General features: G+C 44.1%; 1 pseudogene across 1 annotated transcript; it reads left to right on the top strand.

Annotated features, from left to right (window-relative positions):
• The first annotated feature begins 1,149 nt into the window (after positions 1-1,149).
• LOC144602602 (E3 ubiquitin-protein ligase TRIM39-like) lies at positions 1,150-21,768 on the top strand (annotated as a pseudogene). Its single transcript, XR_013548466.1, has 5 exons — positions 1,150-1,814; positions 2,183-2,278; positions 17,875-17,897; positions 17,979-18,097; positions 20,797-21,768. The product of XR_013548466.1 is annotated as an E3 ubiquitin-protein ligase TRIM39-like (transcript).
• Positions 21,769-25,744: the final 3,976 nt, after the last annotated feature.

Here is a 25,744-nt window from a genome sequence, read left to right as displayed (position 1 = left end):
TGGAGTGTCGGTGTCTACTAGACTGGGGTAAATAAGCTCAGCCACACAATTAATGTGTTGTCTATTTTTTATTACAAGGCCAAGAACTGTAACACAAGCACACACACACACACGCACACACGCACACACACACACACACACACAGACCCACACACACACACACACACCCACACACAGACACACACACAGTCACCCACACACACACCCACACACACACAGACACACACACACACAGACCCACACTCACACACACCCACACACAGACACCCACACCCACACACAGACCCCCACACACAGACCCACACACACACACCCACCCAAACACAGACACACGCACAGACACAATCACCCACACACAGACCCACACACAGACCCACACACACACACCCACACACAGACACACACACCCACACACAGACACACACACAGACACAATCACCCACACACAGACCCACACACAGACACACACCCACACAGACACAGCCACAATCACCCACACACACCGAGACACACACACCCACACATACACCCACACACAGACACACACACCCACACACAGACACACACACAGACACAATCATCCACACAGAGACACACACACCCACACAGACACACACACCCACACCAAGACACAGACACACACCCACACACAGACCCACACACACACCCACACACACACACAGACACAATCACACACACACAGAGAAACACATACCCACACACACACACACACCCACACACACAGACCCAGACACACACACCCAGACACACACCCAGACACACACAAACACCCACACACAGACCCACACACACACACACACAAACACCCACACACAGACACACACACACACACACACACACAAACACCCACACAGACGTGTGTCACATGTGCTTGCTGTTTCTTTCAACAAGACGACTTTCACCGAGAAGGTGAATGTGTTGCACGCAGTAACAGAGTATTGTCTTTCCTACTTTTTATGCAACCAAATCTCAGCGACTGTCGCGCGTCTGTCACCTCACAACACAACATTCTCTCCAGGACTCCGATTTTATTGCAGAGTTTATTTTACCAGCAGTCGCTCTAAGTTGATGTTTAATCACCGTTTCACGCTCTACGTAGAGCTGACTTAATACATCCCCCATTTCGTTTCTGCCCTTCCTTAGACAGCCCGGCGCTCGCCCGCCCGGTTATTGACACGTTCAGACTCGTTTACTGTGTTACCAGCCTCTTGCTGGTGTGTAATCAGTGGCAGATTGCCAGAGGCCCTTCACCCTGAACACTCCCAGCAAAACAACATTATTCAGCACAGAATCAATTCGCCGCGCACTGCAGGGCGTGTCGTTGACACCGGCAGTTCTGTGAAGGCGGAGTCGTTTGAACCAGGAAATTCTCGGAATTAAAAATGGCTTCGAAACACCAGATCCAGAGTTTAACCGAAGAAGCGATTTGTCCCATTTGCCTGGATTTCTTCACCGATCCGGCGACACTGGAGTGCGGGCACAACTTCTGCCGCTCCTGTATCACACAGAGTTGGGACAAGGAGGAGAGAAACTCCTGCCCGGTATGTAGAGAGGAGATTGCAGACCGCACCCTCAAAGTAAATCGGGCCTTGGCGAGTATCACTGAGACAGCTCGAGCACTGAGCCTGAACACGGGAGGGAAGGAAAGTAAACTTCACTGCGAGGAACATCAGGAAGAACTGAAGCTGTTTTGTGAAACCGACAATAAACTGGTCTGTGTGAGTTGCGTAGCTGCGCGGGAACACAAGTCCCACAGTTTCATACCGATTAAAGAAGCTGTTGAAAGATACAAGGTAAAAGAAAACAGAATGTGATCAGCTGATGAATTTTCAATTCTGCGTTTTCGGACCGCGCTCCCTCGGCGACTGTTCGGTTCACCCAGCCTCCCACCCAAACCAGCCCTTCCCCAGGTACTTGCCCCAGCCACCGCTGGAGATGAAACACCTGTCCCTGTACCTTCTCCCTCACGTCCATGCAGGGACTCCAGCAGTCCTTCCAGGTGAGACAGCCCGCAGCTCTCTGCTGATACGCTCCACGACCCGATGAGTTCTCCAGCAGTTTGTGTCTTTTTGTAAACTTTCATGTGCAGTTCCGTGTCTCCAGTTCATTGGTTCCGTCTGGTCTAATTCTTTCACTGACTGAATCTGAATCTCAATCCCAGGAGCAGATTAAAACTTCCTTGGAGATTCTCTCAAAAAATAAATCAGCGGTGGAGGAAATGGAGCAGCAACAGAAAGAGAAGATTTCTGGAGTCCGGGTAAGGTTTCCAGTTTCCCTTCTCTGATCTTGTGCTATTGTCTTAGATTCCAGGCTCGATAATATTGACCTTCACCTTTCATTTGTCAGGAACAGTCACAGAACCTGTTGACCTACATCGCATCGGTATTTGCTGAACTGCGCCAGATTCTCAATGAGAAAGAGCGGCTCTTTCTCAGGGATCTCCGGGAAGACGAGGAGAGCGTTCTAAATCCAATGGAGAATAATCTACGAGCGATTCAAGAGGAGATAAACTCTATTCAAGAGAAACTCACAAAGCTGCAGGAGCGGATGAACCAAACGGACAGTTTGATATTTCTGAAGGTAAGGAGTTACAAATTCAATTTGATTCAATGTAAGGCTGTGAAAGTCGACTCGACTTATTTCTAAAATAAGTACGCAAAACACAAGACTCAGTTAAATCGTTTTACTGAAACACCAAGGTGGGAGAGACACAGAGACCTGAGTTCACTGTTGTTCGCTCAAGCACCTGCTTCTGTCCTCTCAAAGAACATACAGATTACAGTCAGTATTTATACAGTTGAAAACAGCACAAAGCAGATGCAGTAATTTTCCATGGTTATATAGCATAAAGCAGTCTCAGCAGATACATAGTAGAGTTCCCATAATAGAGTTCCTTTAATTGTGTTCGGGAGTCAAACAGGAGTACAGGGGAGTAAAGGGAGTCACATAGCTAAGATGATTAGAGAGGTACCGTTAGGCAATAAGGAGGTACCATAACATCTAGTTCAGAACATTGAAATGTCCAGAACTCAACAACAAACCCAGAAAAACAACTTCTAAACCATGGGAAGCAACTTCTTATCTGCAGGTGTCCATGAATGTGAAGGACTACCTTGCAAAAGCCTGTTTTCAATACAATAACCAAAACAAGCTTTTGTACAGATCTTTCTAACAAGCTGCTAAGGTTTCGAACTTCCCAGCACAAAATGTCCTCCAAAGGTGCCACAAAATGGTTTCCCCAAAGTTAGCTTCCACAAGGCCACACTCACAAAATAGTGGGTAACAGTCTGAAATAAATGCAGAATTTCCCAATAATTCAGGGCTGATTGAAACAGCCCAGTCGGTAGGGAAGACGAACACCTCATATTTTGAGCAGACGACAACCCAACATGTAACATATATTCTCCTGTTACAGGTAAACTTTATCCCCTTCAGACGTCCCTGTTCCTTCAACTGTTCCCCACAGGCATTTCTTTCCATCCCCAGTCCCCGTCACCACGTTGGTTCCCCTTCCCCAACCGCAGATCCCCCAACCCTTCCTACTGGGAACACAACACATTCTCTGCTGTTGATTTCCACCCCATCCCTTCCATTGCATTCCCCATTTATCTTCCTGGCCAGATTCCAATTCAGTAGCAAGTTTCCTCCCCTTCGCCATCAGCCGCAGGCATATCCATCAGTCTGTCATATGTCCGTCATCACACAGCTTCACATATCGCTTGCCATTTATTGCCCCACTTTCTTCCCTTCACCTCTACCATCTCTTCCAGAAGATTTAAAGGGGCTCCTGTTCAGAAACGTCATGTGTACATTTCCCTCCTCAGATGCTGGCTGGCCTGATCACGATTTCACTCTATGCAGCACCTTGTGTCTCCAAATAAATAGTTTAGACAATAGACAATAGACAATAGGTACAGGAGTAGGCCATTCAGCCCTTCGAGCCAGCACCGCCATTCAATGCGATCATGGCTGATCACTCTCAATCAGTACCCCGTTCCTGCCTTCTCCCCATACCCCCTCACTCCGCTATCCTTAAGAGCTCTATCCAGCTCTGTCTTGAAAGCATCCAACGAACTGGCCTCCACTGCCTTCTGAGGCAGAGAATTCCACACTTTCACCACTCTCTGACTGAAAAAGTTCTTCCTCATCTCCGTTCTAAATGGCCCACCCCTTATTCTTAAACTGTGGCCCCTTGTTCTGGACTCCCCCAACATTGGGAACATGTTCCTGCCTCTAATGCGTCCAATCCCCTAATTATCTTATATGTTTCAATAAGATCCCCCCTCATCCTTCTAAATTCCAGTGTATACAAGCCCAATTGCTCCAGCCTTTCAACATACGATAGTCCCGCCATTCCGGGAATTAACCTAGTGAACCTACGCTGCACGCCCTCAATAGCAAGAATATCCTTCCTCAAATTTGGAGACCAAAACTGCACACAGTACTCCAGGTGCGGTCTCACCAGGGCCCGGTACAACTGTAGAAGGACCTCTTTGCTCAACTCCTCTTGTTATGAAGGCCAACATTCCATTGGCTTTCTTCACTGATTGCTGTACCTGCATGCTTCCTTGCAGTGACTGATGCACTAGGACACCCAGATCTCGTTGAACATCCCCTCTTCCTAACTTGACACCATTCAGATAATAATCTGCCTTTCTATTCTTACTTCCAAAGTGAATAACCTCACACTTATCTACATTAAACTGCATCTGCCATGTATCCGCCCACTCACACAACCTGTCCAAGTCACCCTGCAGCCTTATTGCATCTTCCTCACAATTCACACTACCCCCCAGCTTAGTATCATCTGCAAATTTGCTAATGGTACTTTTAATCCCTTCATCTAAGTCATTAATGTATATCGTAAATAGCTGGGGTCCCAGCACCGAACCTTGCGGTACCCCACTGGTCACTGCCTGCCATTCCGAAAGGGACCCATTTATCCCCACTCTGCTTTCTGTCTGTCAACCAATTTTCTATCCATGTCAGTACCCTACCACCAATACCATGTGTTCTAATTTTGCCCACTAATCTCCTATGTGGGACCTAGTCGAAGGCTTTCTGAAAGTCGAGGTACACCACATCCACTGACTCTCCCCTGTCAATTTTCCTAGTTACATCCTCAAAAAATTCCAGTAGATTTGTCAAGCATGATTTCTCCTTCGTAAATCCATGCTGACTCGGAATGATCCTGTTACTGCTATCCAAATGCTCAGCAATTTCATCTTTTATAATTGACTCCAGCATCTTCCCCACCACTGATGTCAGACTAACTGGTCTATAATTACCCGTTTTCTCTCTCCCTCCTTTCTTAAAAAGTGGGATAACATTTGCTATCCTCCAATCCACAGGAACTGATCCTGAATCTATAGAACATTGAAAAATGATCTCCAATGCTTCCACTATTTCTAGAGCCACCTCCTTAAGTACCCTGGGATGCAGACATCAGGCCCTGGGGATTTATCAGCCTTCAGTCCCATCAGTCTACCCAAAACCATTTCCTGCCTAATGTGGATTTCCTTCAGTTCCTCCATCACCCTAGGTTCTCCGGCCCCTAGAACATTTGGGAGATTGTGTGTATCTTCCTCAGTGAAGACCGATCCAAAGTAACGGTTTAACTCGTCTGCCATTTCTTTGTTCCCCATAATAAATTCCCCTGCTTCTGTCTTCAAGGGACCCACATTTGCCTTGACTATTTTTTCCTCTTCACGTACCTAAAAAAACTTTTGCTATCCTCCTTTATATTATTGGCTAGTTTACCCTCGTACCTCATCTTTTCTCCCCTTATTGCCTTTTTAGTTAACTTTTGTTGCTCTTTAAAATAGTCCCAATCCTCTGTCTTCCCACTCTTCTTTGCTATGTTATACTTCCTCTCCTTAATTTTTATGCTGTCCTTGACTTCCCTTGTCAGCCACAGGTGTCTCTTACTCCCCTTAGAGTCTTTCCGCCTCTTTGGGATAAATCGATCTTGCAACCTCTGCATTATTCCCAGGAATACCTGCCATTGCTGTTCTACCGTCTTCCCTGCTAGGGCCTCCTTCCAGTCAATTTTGGCCAGCTCCTGTCTCATGCCTCTGTAATCCCCTTTGCTATACTGTAATACTGACACTTCCGATTTTCCCTTCTACCTTTCCATTTCCATAAAACTTATCATGTTGTGATCACTGCCTCCTAATGGCTCTTTTATCTCTAGTCCCCTTATCAGATCAGGATCATTACACAACACTAAATCCAGAATTGCCTTCTCCCTGGTAGGCTCCAGTACAAGCTGTTCTAAGAATCCATCTCGAAGGCACTCTACAAACTCTCTTTCCTGGGGTCCATTACCAACCTGATTTTCCCAGTCTACCTGCATGTTGAAATCTCCCATAACCACCTTAGCATTACATTTGTGACACCCCAATTTTATCTCCTGATTCAACTTGCACCCTATGTCGAGGCTACTGTTTGGGGGCCTATAGATAACTCCCATTAGGGTCTTTTTACCCTTACAATTCCTCATTTCTATCCATACTGATTCAACATCTCCTGATTCTACGTCACCCCTTGCAAGGGAATGAATATCATTCCTTACCAGCAGAGCAACCCTACCCCCTCTGCCCACCTGTCTGTCTTTTCTATACGTTGTGTACCCCTGAATATTCAGTTCCCAGCCCTGGTCCTCTTGTAGCCATGTCTCAGTGATCCCTACAACATCATACTTGCCCATGACTAACTGAGCCTCAAGCTCATCCACTTTATTTTTTATACTACGCGCATTTAAGTACAACACTTTAACTTCTGTATTTACCTCCCCTCTCACATCGGTCACAAATGGCCCTGCCCTTAATCTCTTTTCCCCTCTAGAACTTCTGTTCCCATTCTTCCGAGAGTCTTCTGCAATATCTCCTGTATTCCCTTTAACCTCATCTTCATATTCACAATTTGTTAACCCCTCCCCCCACTACTTAGTTTAAAGCCATTCGGTCCTTCGAGCCAGCACCGCCATTCAATGTGATCATGGCTGATCATTCTCAATCAGTACCCCGTTCCTGCCTTCTCCCCATACCCCCTCACTCCGCTATCCTTAAGAGCTCTATATAGTTCTCTCTTGAATGCATTTAAAGAATTCGCCTCCACTCCCTTCTGAGGCAGAGAATTCCACAGATTCACAACTCTCTGACTGAAAAAGTTTTTCCTCATCTCCGTTCTCAATGGCCTACCCCTTATTCTTAAACTGTGGCCCCTGGTTCTGGACTCCCCCAACATTGGGAACATGTTTCCTGCCTCTAACGTATCCAACCCCTTAATAATCTTATACGTTTCGATAAGATAATAATAATAATAATGCATTTTATTTATATAGCACTTTTCATATACTCAAAGACGCTTTACAGAGATTTAGAGAACATAGGGAAATGAATAAATAGATAAATAAGTAAATAAGTGAACAGAGAAAGGAAACAGAGACAGTGAGGTGACCTTCAGTGGTTGAAGGCAGTACTGAACAGGTGAGACTTCAGCGATGTTTTGAATGTGGTGAGTGTGGAGGAGTCTCTAACGGTTTGGGGTGGTGAGTTCCATAGGATGGGAGCAGCGATGGAGAAAGCCCTGTCCCCCCAGGATCTGAGTTTGGTCCGGATGTGGGGGGATAGGAGATTGGCAGCAGCAGAGCGGAGGGTGCAGGTGGGAGTGTGCCTGTGGAGGAGGTTGGTCAGGTAGGATGGGGCCAGGTTATGGAGGGCTTTGTAGGTTATGAGGAGGATTTTGTACTGGATTCTCTGGGGGATGGGGAGCCAGTGGAGTTTGTAAAGGACGGGGGTGATATGGTCACGGATCGGGGTGTGGGTGAGTAGACGGGCAGCGGAGTTTTGAATGTATTGAAGTTTACTGATGATTTTTGAGGGTGCGCCATAGAGGAGGCTGTTGCAGTAGTCCAGACGGGAGGTGATGAAGGCGTGGATGAGGGTTTCTGCAGCTGTGGAGGAGAGGGATGGACGGAGACGGGCAATGTTTTTGAGGTGGAAGAAGGCTGTCTTTGTGATGTGTTTGTCGAAGGAGAGGATTTGATCAAAGATGATTCCAAGATTCCGGATGTGAGGGGAGGTGGATACTGGGAGACCATCAATGTTGAGGATGAAGTTTTGGGTGGATTTGGTGAGCGTTTTTGGACCAATGATGGTGATTTCAGATTTGTTGCAATTGAGATCCCTTCTCATCCTTCTAAATTCCAGTGTATACAAGCCTAGTCGCTCCAGTCTTGCAACATATGACAGTCCCGCCATTCCGGGAATTAACCTAGTAAACCTACGCTGCACGCCCTTAATAGCAAGAATAGCCTTCCTCAAATTTGGAGACCAAAACTGCACAAAGTACTCCACGTGTGGTCTCACTAGGGCCCTGTACAACTGCAGAAGGACCTCTTTGCTTCTGTACTCAACTCCTCTTGTTATAAAGGTCAACATTCCATTGGCTTTCTTCACTGCCTGCTGTACCTGCATGCTTCCTTTCAGTGACCGATGCACTAGGACACCCAGATCTCGTTGTATGTCTTTTTTCCTAACATGACACCATTCAGATAATACTTTGCCTTCCTATTTTTACCAGCAAAGTGGATAACCGCACACTTATCCACGTTAAACTGCATCTGCCATGCATCCGCCCACTCACACAACCTGTCCAAGTCACCCTGCAACCTCATAGCATCTTCCTCACAGTTCACACTACCACCCAGCTTTGTATCATCTGCAAATTTGCTAATGGTACTTTTAATCCCTTCATCCAAGTAATTAATGTATATTGTAAATAGCTGCGGTCCCAGCACCGAGCCTTGCGGTACCCCACTAGTCACTGCCTGCCATTCTGAATGGGACCCATTTATCCCCACTCTTTGCTTTCTGTCTGTCAACCAATTTTCTATCCATGTCAGTACCCTACCCCCAATACCATGTGCTCTAATTTTACCCACTAATCTCCTATATGGAAACTTGTTGAAGGCTTTCTGAAAGTCGAGGTACACCACATCCACCGGCTCTCCCCTGTCACATTTCCTAGTTACATCCTCAAAACATTCCAGAAGGTTAGTCAAGCATTATTTCCCCTTCGTAAATCCATGCTGGCTCGGAACGACCCTGTTACTGCTATCCAAATGCTCCGCAATTTCGCCTTTTATTTTTATTTTATTTTTTTTTATTTTTTTTTTATTTTTGAAAAGCATATGTACAAATCGAAATTTTAAAAAAACACATTTGTTACAAAGTTCTTACATAGCTTCAATTTTTAAATTTTTGAAGAGAGAAAGTAAAAATAAAAATATAAAACTATAAACTTGGGAAGAGAGAGTAAGAGGGTTAAAAAAAAAAAAAAAAAAATTTTTTAAAAAGGATCTAACAATAAAAATTAACGGGAGTAGATCCGGGAGACAAAAACCACAGCTGTACATCCAACCCCCAACTCAAGTTTCAACTTTTTATTTAAATTTTATTTTAGTCCTGTGCCAAACCCATTTACTTTTCTAAAAATTCAATAAATGGAGACCATATTTTTAAAAATAACTCAGGTTTGTCGATTAAGGCAAACCTTATTTTTTCCAAATGCAGGGTCTCTGTCATTTCCATAGTCCACATTTTAATTGTGGGGGTTATTGGTTTTTTCCAAAATTTAAGTATTAGTTTTTTCGCAGTTATTAGACTGTAATCAAAAAAATGTACCTGACTTACTGTAAAATTTGTAGTATGTTCTGATAATCCTAATATAATTAATTTTGGGTCCATATCTAATTTTTTATTAATAACTTTAGAAACTATTTTAAAAATCTCCAACCAGAAGTTTTGCATTTTTATACAAGTTACGAAAATATGAGTTAAATTAGCTTCTTGAAATTGACATTTATCACACATAGGAGAGATACTAGGAAAAATCCTATTTAATTTCGTCTTCGAATAATGTAATCTATGTATTATTTTAAATTGTATTAAGGAATGTCTAGTATTCAATGAACATTGATGTATATGTTGTAAACTTTCATCCCATATATCTTGCATTATAAATTGATTCAATTCGTCCTCCCATGCTCGTCTATAGGATTCTGATGACGGAATGTCAATGTCAAGGAGAATATTGTAAATAAAAGATATTAATTTATTTGAGTTATAATGTCGATTCAGGCATACATCAAGTGTTTCTGGACCTCTAAACTTATATTCTTGCATATGTGATTTTACATAATCTCTAAGTTGTAAATATCTAAAATAATTATTAACATGTAATCCGTACTTCTGCTGTAACTCCTGAAACGAAAGAAAAGTTCCCTTATGATAAAGATCTCCCACCCTTTTGATTCCATAACTTTTCCATTGAGCAAAGCCTCTATCTAAGACAGACGGTTTAAAAGAAGGATTATTCGCAATAGGAAGGAAAACAGATAATTTACTCAATTTTAACGTAAGCTTTAATTGTTTCCAGGTACGGATAACACTATGTATAATGGGATTACCTCCATATGTTTTTTTATTTAAATTTATTGGAGCTAAGAGGATCGCACCAATATCGAATGGTAAGCAATCCTCTTTCTCCATCTTTAACCAATCCGGTTGTTGATCAGAATCATCCAACCAGCAGGTTATATTTTTAATATTAACCGCCCAATAATAAAATAAAAAGTTAGGTAAAGCAATTCCTCCATTAATTTTAGACTTACATAAGTGTCTTTTATTTATTCTATGAGTCTTGTAGTCCCAAATAAAATTAGTAACAATTGAATCAATTTTTAAAAAAAACTTTTTTGGAAGGTAGATCGGAATTGCTTGAAATAAGTATAGTAGCTGTGGAAGAAAGATCATCTTTATAGCATTACTACGACCAACTAATGATATAGGAAGTGTTTTCCAAAATTGGATATTTCTGTGTAATTTAGCAAGTAAAGGAGGAAAATTTGATTTAAATAAAGAAATATATTTCCTAGTCACGTAAATTCCAAGATATTTAAACTTTTCATAGGCAATTTTAAAAGGAAATTGTTGAAGTATGGCCGGATTATGCTCCATTATTGGCATAATTTCACTTTTATACCAGTTAATTCTATAACCTGAAAATGAACCAAATTGAGTTATGAGATTTAATAAATTCGGAATGCTAATTTCTGGCTTTGTAATATATATTAATACATCATCCGCATATAAAGAAATTTTATTGGTTGTATGTTTAGTGTTGTAGCCATAAATATCTGAATTTGATCTAATACTCTCAGCAAGTGGTTCTATAATAAGGGCAAATAAAAGTGGTGATAGTGGACATCCTTGTCTACAACCCCTAGCTAAATGAAATTTAGATGACAGCATTTGATTAGTTAATATTCTAGCTGTTGGGGATGTATATAAAAGTTTCACCCATGCACAAAAATTTTCACCTAATTGAAATTTTTCCATCACTGAGAAAAGATAGGGCCATTCTACTTGATCAAATGCTTTTTCAGCATCTAGCGAGATGATTGCTAAATCTTCATTTAATAGTCTATTTGAATAAATTATATTAAACAAGCGTCTCAAGTTGAAAAATGAATATCGTTTGGCTATAAAGCCTGATTGATCGGGGTGTATCAATTTGTCTATAACTAGACTTAATCTCTGAGCTAAGATTTTCGCTAATATCTTCTGATCAGTATTTAAAAGAGCTATCGCCCTATACGAACCAGGGTCTTCAGAATCCTTATCTTTTTTAGGAATGAGGATTATTGTTGATTCAGTCAGAGTTTGTGGCAATCTCTGTTGTTTAAAGGCGTGACTATATACAGTTTGCAAACGTGGAGAGATCAACCCACTGAATTTTTTATAAAATTCATTATTTAAGCCATCAGGGCCAGGAGTCTTCCCATTTTTCATGGATTTAATAGTCTCTTCAACGTCTTTCATAGTTATTTCTGCACCCATTAAATTTCTATCACTCACATTCAAACCAGGAAGGTTACATTCCTGCAAAAACTTTTGCATCTGCGCAGAAGTATCTGTTATTTTTGATGAATATAATGACTGATAAAATTGCAAAAATCTCTGATTAATATCCTTAGGTAGTTTAAGCAAATCTCCATTTTCTGATCTAATTTTATGAATTGTAGAATCATCTTCTAATTTACGGAGTTGACGTGCTAGCAATTTCTGTGGTTTATCTCCAAATTCAAAATGTTTTTGTTTAGTATATTGAAAAAGCCTTAAAATATGAGCTGAAAGGATATAATTTAACTTATATTTGAGAACTGCAATTTTGTTATGTATTTCAATAGAGGGAGCGATGGCATTTATTATGTCTAACTGTCTTATCTGACTTTCCAGGTCATTCTGTTCAGCTCGGTTCTTCTTGTTTTGAGACGCTTGAAAAGCAATAATACATCCTCTCACAAACGCTTTAAATGTTTCCCAAAGCAGGGACGCAGGTGTTTCAGGAAGGTCATTTGCATTAAAAAAAATCTCAAATTGCGATTTAAGATAGTCATAACATGCTTTTTCATTTAAGATTTGCGGATTAAATCTCCAATTAGTCTGTTTCCCCGTTACTCCTTGGAGTTTTACCCTAAATGTTAAAGGGGCATGATCGGATATAATAATATTATGATATTTTGAATTATACGTATAAGGAATAAGTTTGGAGTCCACCAAGAAATAATCAATTCTTGAATAAGTTTTATGCACAGGTGAATAAAATGAATACTCTCGGCCTGAAGGATTATCAATCCTCCAAACATCTTTTATATTTGCATTATTTATATAAGAGTTTAATAATTCACACAACTTGGATTTTGTTTTCCTTTGAGTTGAAGATCTATCCAAATAAGGATCTAATGTACAATTTAAATCTCCTCCAATTATCAAGTTATATTGTCCAAATTCTGGAATGGTATTAAATATTTTTTTAAAAAATAACGGATTATCAAAATTTGGTGCGTAGACATTCACCAATATCAATTTTGTAGAATATAGTTCTCCCACTAATATAACATATCTACCTTCAGTGTCGACTATAGAGGAAGTATTTATAAATGGTATACCCTTGCGAATTAAAATAGCAACACCTCTTGATTTAAAGGGAAACGATGAGTGAAATACTTTATCAATCCATTTGCCTTTCAGTCTATTATGTGCTACATTTTTTAGATGAGTTTCCTGAAGGAACATTATGTCTGCATCAATAGATTTTAAATGTGAAAGTACTTTACCTCTTTTAATTGGTTCATTAACACCCTTGACATTCCAACTACAAAATGTAATACCTTTAACCCCTGTTTTCCTAATAGAATCTTGCATCTTAACCGATAAATGGTCTATAATAAAGCAAATGGTCTGGCACCCGGACTACAACATTTTTCTTGAATGAGGGGTGGATGATCTTTTGTACAGCGTAGAGTGCCTCCCGGAAATATCTCCCTAAAGTATATAAGTTCTGAAAAATAACATGATAATAAAAGTTAAATCTAAAAAAAAAATCGATATATAAAAGGTTAAAAGAGTGCAGGAAAAAAGAAGAGACAACTAAAACTACAACTACAATTAGTGCAGTTAGTGTTAGCCACCCTAAGGTGGCAAAAAATCTAAGGACTTCCGTGAGATGTAAAAACAAAATTAATACTAGCTCCGTCCCGGTTTTAAAATATATATATTTTTAGAAGCAAGGGGAAATAAACAGGACAGGCCCAAAGGAATTTAATCCAAAATAGGCCAGTTTTCCCCCCTAGGGTGTATTAGTTAAATGTTAAAAGTAAAATTAACATGAGTCAAGTATTACTTGAACTTCTTATTGGTAGTGATTAATAATATTTTTTTATTAATAGTAGTTAATAAAGATTAATAGTCATATAGCTTATTCACTGGTCTTGGAACTTTAAATTATAACGCCTTATAGCCCAATCAGTTCTCTGCCAGTGATTACAGCCGTGGAGTGGTATTCATCCCATCAGCGAGTTTTCAATCTCTCGGGCGAATTCGAATGCTTTAATGTGATCAGTATAAAAGGTTTCTGTCTGCTTGTAGGTGACTCGCAGTTTGGCCGGGTACAACATTCCGAATCTGAGCGATGGGATCTTCCTCAGAATTGATCTTGTCTCATTAAAAAGTGCTCTTTTCTTAACCACCTCAGCAGGATAATCTCTAAAAATACGGATATTGTCGCCTTGGAATGATAAGTTTCTGTTGATAGCGATTCTTGACAGAATATCTTCTAAGACGTGAGAGTAGTGTACCTTTAATATCAGGTGCCTTGGGGGAGCGCCAGCAGCTGGCCGAGCTCTCAGTGCTCTGTGGGCTCGATCCAGCAAAGGTTTTGTGTCCAGTTTCAAAACATCCCGTAGGAGTTCAGCAGTGAAATCACAGAGGTTTTTATCTTTCTCTTGGCCTTCTTTAACTCCAACAATCCTTAGGTTCTGACGTTTAGAGCGACCCTCTAAGTCAATGCATTTCTCGGTTACTTTCGCTAGTAGATCAGATAGGCGTTGAGTCTCCGTTAATACCCTTTTTGTTGTGTCAGCGCTTGTCTCAGCTAGAACTTCCAACTCGCGTATAGCCTCGTCATGTTGATGTACCGTAGTAGTAATATGCTCCAACTTACTGGTAAAGTCGGAATCCAGCTTTTGTAGTTTAGAGTTTACTTCCACCATATGTTCGTTCATACTATCACATATTTCTTTCTTCACTGATGATAACTTCTCACTGATGATAGTTGATATTTCTCCCTTCAATCCTTTCAACGATATTAATTCATCTTTCATTTCCTGAAAATCATCCTTCAAACTTGAAAGCTCCTCACCAACTATGGTTCGAAATTCCTCCAATCCAATTTTTTTAGGCTGTGGCTTTCGGGACTGTTTGGGAATTTCTTCTTGGGTCGGCACTGGAATTGAGGCTGAGGCTGAGGCTGAGGCTGATGCTTCCATCTGACCTGATTCCTCTTCCGGCAGCCTGGCCTTGCCAACTCGTTTTGCAGCAGTTTTTAACGGGGGAGTGCGACTTATCGACATATAAACGGTAGGAGTCACGGTCTAATGACTTCACTCACCCTTCGTTGAAAGTTATCGGCAAATTTCAGTGGACCCGTCCCGTTCTTTCCCCTTTAAGATCGGATTTTCTTCGGAGCTAGTTGACGCGTGGCTTTATCAGAGCATAGCGCCACCGGAAGTCCAATTTCGCCTTTTATAATTGACTCCAGCATCTTCCTCACCACTGATGTCAGACTAACTGGTCTATTATTTCCCGTTTTCTCTCTCCCTCCTTTCTTAAAAAGTGGGATAACATTAGCTACCCTCCAATCCACATGAACTGATTCTGAATCTATAGAACATTGGAAAATGATCACCAATGCGTCCACAATTTCTAGAGCCACCTCCTTAAGTACTCTGGGATGCAGACCATCAGGCCCTGGGGATTTATCAGCCTTCAGTCCCATCAGTCTACCCAACACCATTTCCTGCCTAATGTGAATTTCCTTCAGTTCCTCTGTCACCCTAGGATCTCTGGACACTAGAACATTTGAGAGATTGTTTGTATCTTCCTTAGTGAAGACGGGTCCAAAGCACCGGTTTAACTCGTCTGCCATTACCTTGTTCCCCTGCTTCTGTCTTCAAGGGACCCACATTTGCCTTGACTATTTTTTCCTCTTCACATACCTAAAAAAGCTTTTACTATCCTTCTTTATATTATTGGCTAGTTTACCCTCGTACCTCATCTTTTGTCCCAGTATTGCCTTTTTAGTTATCTTCTGTTGCTCTTTAAAAGAGTCCCGATCCTTTGGCTTCCCACTCTTCTTTGCTATGTTATACTTCTTCTCTTTTATTTTTATGCTGTCCTTGACTTCCCTTGTCAGCCACGGGTGCCTCTTACTCCCCTTAGAATCGTTCCTCCTCTTTGGAATATATTGATCCTGCAACTTCTGCACTATTCCCAGGAATACCTGCCATTGCTGTTCCACCGTCTTCCCTGCTTCCAGGGCCTCCTTCCAGTCAATTCAGGCCAGCTCCTGCCTCATGCCTCTGTAATCCCCTTTGCTATACTGTAATACTGACACTTCCGATTTTCCCTTCTCCCTCTCAATTTGTAGAGTAAAACTTATCATATTGTGATCACTGCTTCCTAATGGCTCTTTTACCTCAAGTCCATTTATCAGATCAGGATCATTACACAACACTAAATCCAGAATTGCCTTCTCCCTGGTCGGTTCCATTACAAGCTGTTCTAAGAATCCGTCTCGGAGGCACAAACTCTCTTTCCTGGGGTCCATTACCAACCTCATTTTCCCAGTCGACCTGCATGTTGAAATCTCCCATAACCACCGTTACACTTGCGACATGCCAATTTTAGCTCCTGATTCAACTTGCACCCTATGTCGAGGCTACAGTTTGGGGGCCTGTAGATAACTCCCATTAGGGTCTTTTTACCCTTACAATTACTTGTTTTTATCCATACTGATTCTACATCTCCTGATTCTATGTCACCCCATTGCAAGGAAGTGAATATCATTCCTTACCCCGACCCCAAACCCTACCCCTCTGCCCCCCTGTCTGTCTTTTCTATACATTGTGTACCCCTGAATATTCAGTTCCCAGCCCTGGTCCTCTTGTAGCCATGTCTCAGTGATTCCCACAACATCATACTTGCCAATGTCAAACTGAGCCTCAAGCTCGTCCACTTTATTTTTTATACTTCGCGCATTTAAATACAACACTTTAATTTCGTTATTCACCTCCTCTCTCACCCCGGTCACAATTGGCCCTGACCTTACCCTCTTATCCCTTCTAGAACTTCCCTTCCCATTTATTCGAGAGTCCTTTGCAATGTCTCCTGTGTTCGCTTCCCCTTTAACTCCATCTTCATATTCCCAATTTGTCAACCCCCCCCCCTCCCCACTACTTAGTTTAAAGCCACACGTGTAGCATTAGCAAACCTGCCTGCCAGAATGTTGGTCCCCCTGCTGCTAAGGGGCAACCCTTCCCTCTTGTACAGGTCACCCCTACCCCAGAAGAGATCCCAGTGGTCTAGAAATCTAAATCACTGCTCCCTGCACCAGCCCCTCAGCCATACATTCATATCCCCGATATCTCTGTTCATGCTTCCACCAGCACGAGGTACAGGCAGCAGTCCAGAGACAACCACCTTCGACGTCCTACTTCTCAGTCTCCTTCCTAACTCTCTAAACTCATGTTGCAGTATCTACTTCCTCTTCCTCCAGACGTCGTTCGTGCCCACATGCACAACTATTTCCGGTTGATCGCATTCCCTCGATAGGATGTTCTGGGGCCATATTACTACCTCACTCACATTAGCACACCCCATTCAATGGCAGGACTGGCTGCATCTTTATCGGGAAGTGTAGTTGTACTTATCACATTGAGCCTGTCATATTTTTCATGTTGTTCAAGCCAAGTCCTCTCTTATTCTGACATGAACATCTAGTCACAAGTGGCAACATGATGTCTGTGGAGTCAAAGGTTGGAAGACGATATGGGTCCCCTCTTGCTGACCCACAGGGTGCAAGACGAATCAGGGGACGCTTGAAGGGGCAATGCAGGATCTTTGGCGAATAGGATAGAAGAAAATTCCAAGGCATGTTACACAGACATTAAACGTAAGAGGGTAACAGTGAAGCGAGGGTGACACCTGTTGGACAAATGAGGTAATTCACGACTGGAACCAGAGGAGGTTGAATCGCCCCATCAGTCCTGTATTAAATATACGCTTTACATGTAATTAATACATAATACTGCACTGATGGGGCGCCGCGCCAGCATTAAGTGCTGGGATCTGTCGGAAAATTGTAATAATTTGGCTGAAATTCCTGCCGTCATGATGTGGACGCTCAGTGTAAATTAATTGATCTTTCTGATGTTTTATATTTCAGGAGGAAACTCGTCAGAAGAGGAGGTGAGACTCTCTACACTGTTTTGGAAAGTAACCCAGAAATCGTTGATGCGTGTCTTATAACCGGGTGTGTAATTAATGCAGGATAAGTGATGATCACCAGTTGTTGTCAGTAGCAGACGGTAGCTTGGCCGTTGGAAAGTTCGATCACCCATTTTTGTTGAACACGGTGTTGAGAGAAAGGATTGATTCCGTCAAAACAGGTAAAACATAAATAATTGTTCGTGACTTGTAAGTATTAGAAACATAGAAAATAGGTGCAGGAGGAGGCCATTCGGCCTTACAAGCCAGCACCGCCATTCGTTGTGATCATGGCTAATCGTCCACAATCAGTAACCCGTGCCTGCCTTCTCCCCATATCCCTTGATTCCACTAGCCCCTAATTCATTACATGTAAAGGGCATATTTAATATTGGACATGGGAGTATTCAACTTACTCTCGTTCCAGGCATGAATTACCTACTTTATCCAACAGGGGTCCCCATCGCTTCACTGTTAATCGCTTGCCTTTAATGTCTGTATAACATACCTTGGAATTATCTTCCATCCGACTCACCAAGGATCCTTCATTGCTCTTTCTAGCCCTCCTGATTCCCTGTAGGTCAGCCAGGGGGGAGATAGAGTACAAGTAGAGATTGGATCACATGCATTCGAAACGATGGAGATGTAGGGGTGGGGGGGGGGGGGGTGAATGAGCAGAGTGGGCATGATGTGCTGAACGTTGTTACACTGGAATTTAGAAGGATGAGAGGGGATCTTATCGAAACATATAAGATTATTAAGGGGCTGGACACGTTAGAGGGGGGAAACATGTTCCCAATGTTGGGGGAGTCCAGAACCAGGGTCCACAGTTTAAGAATAAGGGGTAGGCCATTTAAAACGGAGATGAGGGAAAACATTTTCAGTCAGAGTTGCAAATCTGTGGAATTCTCTGCCTCAGAAGGCAGTGGAGGCCAGTTCTCTGAATGCATTGAAGAGAGAGCTAGATAGAGCTCTTAAGGATAGCGGAGTCAGGGGGTATGGGGAGAAGGCAGGAACGGGGTACTGATTGAGAATGATCATCCATGATCACATACAATGGTGCTGCAGGCTCGAAGGGCCGAATGGCCTACTCCTGCACCTATTGTCCAGTGTCTATTGTTATTCATTGCAATGTTTTCCCCACCGTTTCCTCCGCTCGGCCGGCTCTCTCCAGACACGGGGTTTGAAATCAGAAGCGGAAACCCCGTGGCAACAGATCCACAGATCCCCACGGAGTTTCCCTCCAGCTCTAGGAGTTTTGTCCCTGCTGTTGGATGTTGGTGGAGTTGCGCGCGGTCCTGATGCCAATTTGCAGGAAGCGCATTCCGTCATTCCCGTTCCAGACTCTCCTCCCTGCTCTCCCGCAATCCCGAAACTCCTGCCATTGACTCCATTTATACCTCCCGCTGCCTCGGCAAGGCCAGCAGCATAACCAAGGACGAGTCGCACCCTGGCCACTCCCTCTTCTCCCCTCTCCCATCAGGCAAGAGGTACAGAAGTGTGAAAACGCACACCTCCAGATTCAGGGACAGTTTCTTCCCAGCTGTTATCAGGGAACTGAATCATTCTACCACAACCAGAGAGCAGTGCTGAACTACTATCTTCCACATTGGTGATCCTCGGACTATCCTTGATCGCACCTTGCTGGCTTTACATTGCACTAAACATTATTCCCACATCATGTATCTGCAAACGTATTGATTGTAATCATGTATTGTCTTTCTACTGACTGGTTAGCACTCAAAAAACTATTTTCGCTGTACCTTGGTAAACTGTAACTCCTCTTCCGACATCTCCAATCCCACGCGGTCCCCTCCTTTCCTCGCTACTCCAGTCCGCTTCATCCTACCCGCCTAACACGGCTCCTTATCACAATCACAATAAAACTTTATTAGCCAAGTATGTTTTACAACATACGAGGAACTTCATTTGCCATACAGTCATAACAGTAAAAAGCAACAGGACGCACAAAATACATTTTAACGTAAACATCCACCACAGTGACCCCTCCACATTCCTCACTGTGATGGAAGTTGAAAAACAGTTCAATCTCTCCCTTCTTTGTCCTCCAGCGGTCGGGGGCTCGAACCTTCTGTGACCAGATGTGTCCATGGTCCCAGATCCCACATTTTAAGGCAGAGATAGCTGGATTCTGGGTTAGTACAGGTGTCAGAGGTTATAGGGAGAAGGCAGGAGAAAGGGGTTAGGAGCGAGAGATAGATCAGCCACGATTGAATGGTGGAGTAGACTTGATGGGCCGAATGGCCTCATTCGAATACTTTCATTTATGACATTATGACCTTATGACTGTCCAACTTCACCTGATAACACAGCCCTTCAGACCTGATGAAGTTGTTGTAAACCCTTTTGCACCCACTCCAATTGACTAACAAACCCACCCTTCCCTTTGTCTCACCCTCCACTCAAAAAACACAGGAGTAGGTCATCTGGCCCCTCGTGTCTGCCCCCTTTCACTGTGATCATGTAGACCCCACCACGCACCTCTACCTCCTCTTTAACAACCTCAAATTACCACTCACCTCTATATCCTCCTGCTCCGATCTGCCTCCATATCTGAATAGCCCGCTTCATTCCCCCATCCCCACCACAATCTCCCAATCCTCCACACTCTCCGCACTCGTCCTCCCCGTCCACCCTCCCCCACCTCACGAAATTCACCTCTCCATCTCTGGATTAAAAACTCCGGGAGAGATGACTGTTGTCCACCCGATGTGGTTGTGGGTGAAACCCCGGGCAGGGTTTCAGTTGTCCGCCCGCCTGTGCCTGAGGCCGAGCGGCCTGTCCCCCGGTCCCGGGGCCGCGCTGCCCGAGTCTCCCCCCGACCCCCGGGGACTCTCTGATTCTCTGCTTCTCCCCCCAGTCTCCGTCACCCTGGATGTGGAAACAGCGCATGCGCAGCTCGAGGTGTTTGAGGATCGGAAGAGGGTGAGACTGACCGGGACCCGGAGGAGTCTCCCTGACACCGGGAAGAGGTTTACATACCGGCCATATGTGCTGGGATCGGAGGGATTCACATCGGGGAGACATTACTGGGAGGTGGAGGTGGCGGGGAGTCGGGGCTGGGGTCTGGGAGTCGCCGCAGAGTCTGTGGAGAGGAAGGGACCGTTCACACTGACCCCGGAGACTGGAGTCTGGAGGATCAGGCGGTGGCGGGGGGGTGACGAGTTTGATGCAGTCACCTCCCCTCCATCCCGTCTCCCCGCCCGTCCCATCCCCGGGAGGGTGGGAGTTTATCTCAGTTACGAGTCCGGGACAGTTTCATTTTACGACGCGGACACCAAGTCCCATCTCCACACCTTCACTGGGAATAAATTCACGGAGAAACTTTACCCTTTCTTCGAGACTTGGGATGAAGACCAGTGGCTGAGAATCTGCTCCGGTTCCGCTCCGGGTGTGTAAAAGGGTCGGGTCCCGGGACCGGCGTCAGGAGCGGGGCTCAGGGGCTGTGGGGCAGAAACCCGGTGGACAACAGGTCGGCGCTGAACGGCTCCCATTTAATCCCCAAATTCCGGGTCGTAAAAACCCCCAGTGAGCGCGGAAATAAAACCAGGGGGAATGTAAATGTGGGAAGAGAGAAATAAACAGCAAGTGGAATCAGAGCTGTCGATCCGTTCATTTTAACGCGTTAACCGCGTCCGGCAACGGAACAGAAATTACTTTTGTGAAAATATTTTTTAAATGTAATGGGATTGGACCCTTCTCGTCAAAAGTCGTCACGGTATTATTAACTCCGTTCAATGACTAGTTCAATGTAATAGATACAGTTCATGTTACTTCAGTGATTTGGAAAATGTACACAACCATTGACACACACGACAAGCTGATTAAAAGATGGCGTTTATTTGAATGAAGTGCATTGTTGCTTCCAATACTGTAATTGAAATAAACTCAAAATTACTTGGACTGTACAGATTGCTTTTGAATTCTTTTGAAATCTACTGAACGGGGAGACAGCAGTTTAGTTTGCTTCAGTTTAGATTGGAGATACAGCTCGGAAACAGGCCCGTCGGCCCACCGAGTCCGCACCGAACATCGATCCCCGCACATTAACACTACCCTACACACACACTCTCTCTCCCCCTCTCTCTCTCTCTCCCCCTCTCTCTCTCTCCCCCTCTCTCTCTCTCTCTGTCCTCGGGTATCTTTGCAAACAACTTGGCTGTCTGCCCCTTGCAGAGAGAGAGAGAGAGAGAGAGAGAAAAAGAGAGAGAGAAAAAGAAAAAGATAGAGAGGGAGTGGGAGAAAGAGGTGGGGAGAGGGGGAGGGGGAGAGAAAGATGGGGAGATAAATAGATAGAGAGAGAGAGGGAGTGGGGGAGAGTGGGAGGGAGAGCAAGAGAGAGAGGGGAGGGAGGTTGACTGTGTCTGACAGACTGTTCTAGTAGGGACTGGAAGGGCCTCCACCTCCCCCCCTCCCCATCCCCCCTCGCCCCCCCCCCTTCAAGACTCCTGAGGACTTACAGACTAACCAAGGCCCAGGCTCTGAACTGGGCCCAGTTTTGAGGCTTCAAAGAACGTTAAACAAGGCCTAGGCTTGAACACGGCCTTGTTTCAAGGCTCCCGAGGACTTACGGACTAACCGAGGCCCAGGCTCTTTACCGGGCCTAGTTTTCCAGGCTCCACGGGGCCTAGGAACTCCGTGAAGGCCCAAGGGCCAGGCGGCCTTGCTGGAGAATCACCAACAACAGATAAACAGACTGATCCTACAGCTAATTATTCGCTCCACATGCAGGATGTGAAAACAAACCGATAAATAAACTAATAACTCAACGAGAAATTGTTTCACTCAAACTAACCCTGTCGTATGCTGGTGGAATGTTGGCTTTCATAACGAGAGGAGTTGAGTTGAGGAGCAAAGAGGTCCTTCTGCAGTTGTACAGGGCCCTAGTGAGACCGCACCTGGAGTACTGTGTGTAGTTTTGGTTTCCTAATTTGAGGAAGGACGTCCTTGCTATTGAGGCAGTGCAGCGCAGGTTCACCAGTTTAATCCCTGGGATGGCGGGACTGTCATACGAGTAAAGATTGGAAAGACTGGGCTTGTATTCACTGGAGTTTAGAAGGATGAGAGGGGGATCTTATAGAGACGTGTAAAATTATAAAAAGGACTGGACAAGCTAGATGCAGGAAACATGTTCCCAATGTTGGATGAGTCCAGATTCAGGGGCCACAGTCTAAGAATAAAGGGGAGGCCATTTAAAACTGAGGTGAGGCGAAACATTTCCAGTTGTGAATGTGTGGGATTCTCTGCCACAGAGGGCAGTGGAGGCCGATTCACTGGATGGATTTAAGAGAGAGTTAGATAGAGCTCTAGGGGCTAGTGGAATCAAGGGATATGGGGAGAAGGCAGGCACGGGTTACTGATTGTGGACGATCAGCCATGATCACAATGAATGGCGGTGCATACAGGCTCGAAGGGCCAAATGGCCTCCTCCTGCCCCTGTTGTCTGTAACACATTCGTAGTGTAGGAAAATACCTGCAGATGCTGGTACAAATCGAAGCTATCACAAAATGCTGGAGTAACTCAGCGGGTCAGGCAGCATCTAGGAGAGAGGGAATGGGTGACGTTTCGGGTCGAGACCTTCAGACTGAACCCTTCAGACCCGTCTTCAGAAGTGTCTCGACCTGAAAAGTCACCCATTTCCTCTTTCCACAGATGCTGCCCGACCCACTGAGTTACTCCAGCAATCTGTGAAACATCACCTATCCATGTTCTCCAGAGACGCTGCCTGACCCGCTGAGTTACTCCAGCAATCTGTGAAACGTCACCTATCCATGTTCTCCACAGATGCTGCCCGACCCGCTGAGTTACTCCGGCACTCTGTGAAACGTCACCTATCCATGTTCTCCACAGATGCTGCCTGACCCGCTGAGTTACTCCAGCATCTGCAGTTATTTTCCTACACAAGGATTATTAATTAATTAATTATTAATTATTAGATGGGCCTGCAGTGCAGCGGGTCACCACACGGTGGGAGTGTTGAACGCAAAGTGCCCGGGCCTGCAGTGCAGCGGATCACCACACGGTGGGAGTGTTGACCACAAAGGGGACGGGCCTGCAGTGCAACGGATCACCACACGGTGGGCGTGTTGATCACAGTGGCCGGCCCTGCAGTGCAGCGGATCACCACACGGTGGGAGTGTTGACCACAAAGTGGATGGGCCTGCAGTTCCACACAACATTACTCACACATGGACATACAGAACTCATTCAGAAGTCTATTAATAGTCATAGAAATCAGACATTTCATTCATTCCCCCCCACCCCCGCCAAAACAAAAAACAGTAGTAAACGTGCAGGTACAGCAGGCAGTGAAGAAAGCCAATGGCAATAGACAATAGGTGCAGCAGTAGGCCATTCAGCCCTTCGAGCCTGTACGCACCGCCATTCATTGCGATCATGGCTGATCACTCTCAATCAGTACCCCGTTCCTGCCTTCTCCCCATACCCCCTGACTCCGCTATCCTTTAGAGCTCTATCTAGCTCTCTCTTGAATGTATTCAGAGAACATGTTTCCTGCCTCTAACGTGTCCAACCCCTTAATAATCTTATACATTTCGATAAGATCCCCTCTCATCCTTCTAAACATGTTCCCAATGTTGGGGGAGTCCAGAACCAGGGGCCACAGTTTAAGAATAAGGGGTAGGCCATTTAGAACTGAGATAAGGAAACACATTTTTCAGTCAGAGAGTTGTGAATCTGTGGAATTCTCTGCCTCAGAAGGCAGTGGAGGCCAATTCTCTGAATGCATTCAAGAGAGAGCTAGATAGAGCTCTTAAGGATAGCGGAGTCATTGAGAATGATCAGCCCTGATCACATTGAATGGTGGTGCTGGCTCGAATGGCCTCCTCCTGCACCTATTGTCTATTTACAATCCTCCAACCAAAGGTGGCATTATTACAGGGGTGGCCAAACTTGCTTAATGTAAGAGCCACATACGATAAAGTTCAGATTTTTGAGAGCCGCAAGACATGAACAAAATTTACACATACGTTTTTATTGTTACAGACACATTTTGTTCCAAAAATTTTATATAAATATTAAGAAATGCATGTATGCAATGATATTTATTCATGTATGCAGTTTTTTAAACTGTTCATTTGTATTAGTTTCAGTAATCACAAAGTACACATATATACCAAATGCTTTCAAAATCTTGAACTATATTGAGTGTATTTAATATGGTAATGAACTATGGGAACTTCTAAGAAAAATGTGCGAATTTGCATTTCAGTAACATAAAATTAGACTGCCAAAACTAAAAATAAAAGGAAAACATTATATTTTTAATGATATTTATTTGTCTTAGTAAATATCAGGTCAAAACATGGAGTAAAATATGTTTAAAAAAAAGCAAACCAATAAAATTAGAGATATTTTAATCAGATACCACCTGGGATCAGCCAATCTTCCCTGTCCCGCCTGCAACTGGTCCAAAACGCCGCAGCGAGACTCCTGACGGGTACCCGTAAAAGGGACCACATCACCCCGATTCTGGCCTCTCTCCACTGGCTCCCTGTACGGTACAGAATCAACTTCAAGCTCCTCCTATTCACGTATAAAGCCCTAAATGGACACTCCCCCCCCCTACATCAAAAATCTTCTAACCCCCCTCTCTAACTCCAGGTCCCTCAGGTCGGCCGACTTGGGGCTACTCACTATCCCGCGGTCTAGGCTTAAGCTCAGGGGTGACCGAGCTTTTGCGGTTGCAGCTCCTAGACTGTGGAACAGCATCCCTCTCCCCATCAGAACTGCCCCCTCCATCCACCCCTTTAAGTCCAGGCTCAAAACCTATTTCTACTCCCTAGCG

This window comes from Rhinoraja longicauda, chromosome 19 (assembly GCF_053455715.1).
Source record: "Rhinoraja longicauda isolate Sanriku21f chromosome 19, sRhiLon1.1, whole genome shotgun sequence".
Classification (NCBI taxonomy): Eukaryota; Metazoa; Chordata; class Chondrichthyes; order Rajiformes; family Arhynchobatidae; genus Rhinoraja; species Rhinoraja longicauda.
This window is presented reverse-complemented; position numbering and strand designations above follow the sequence as displayed.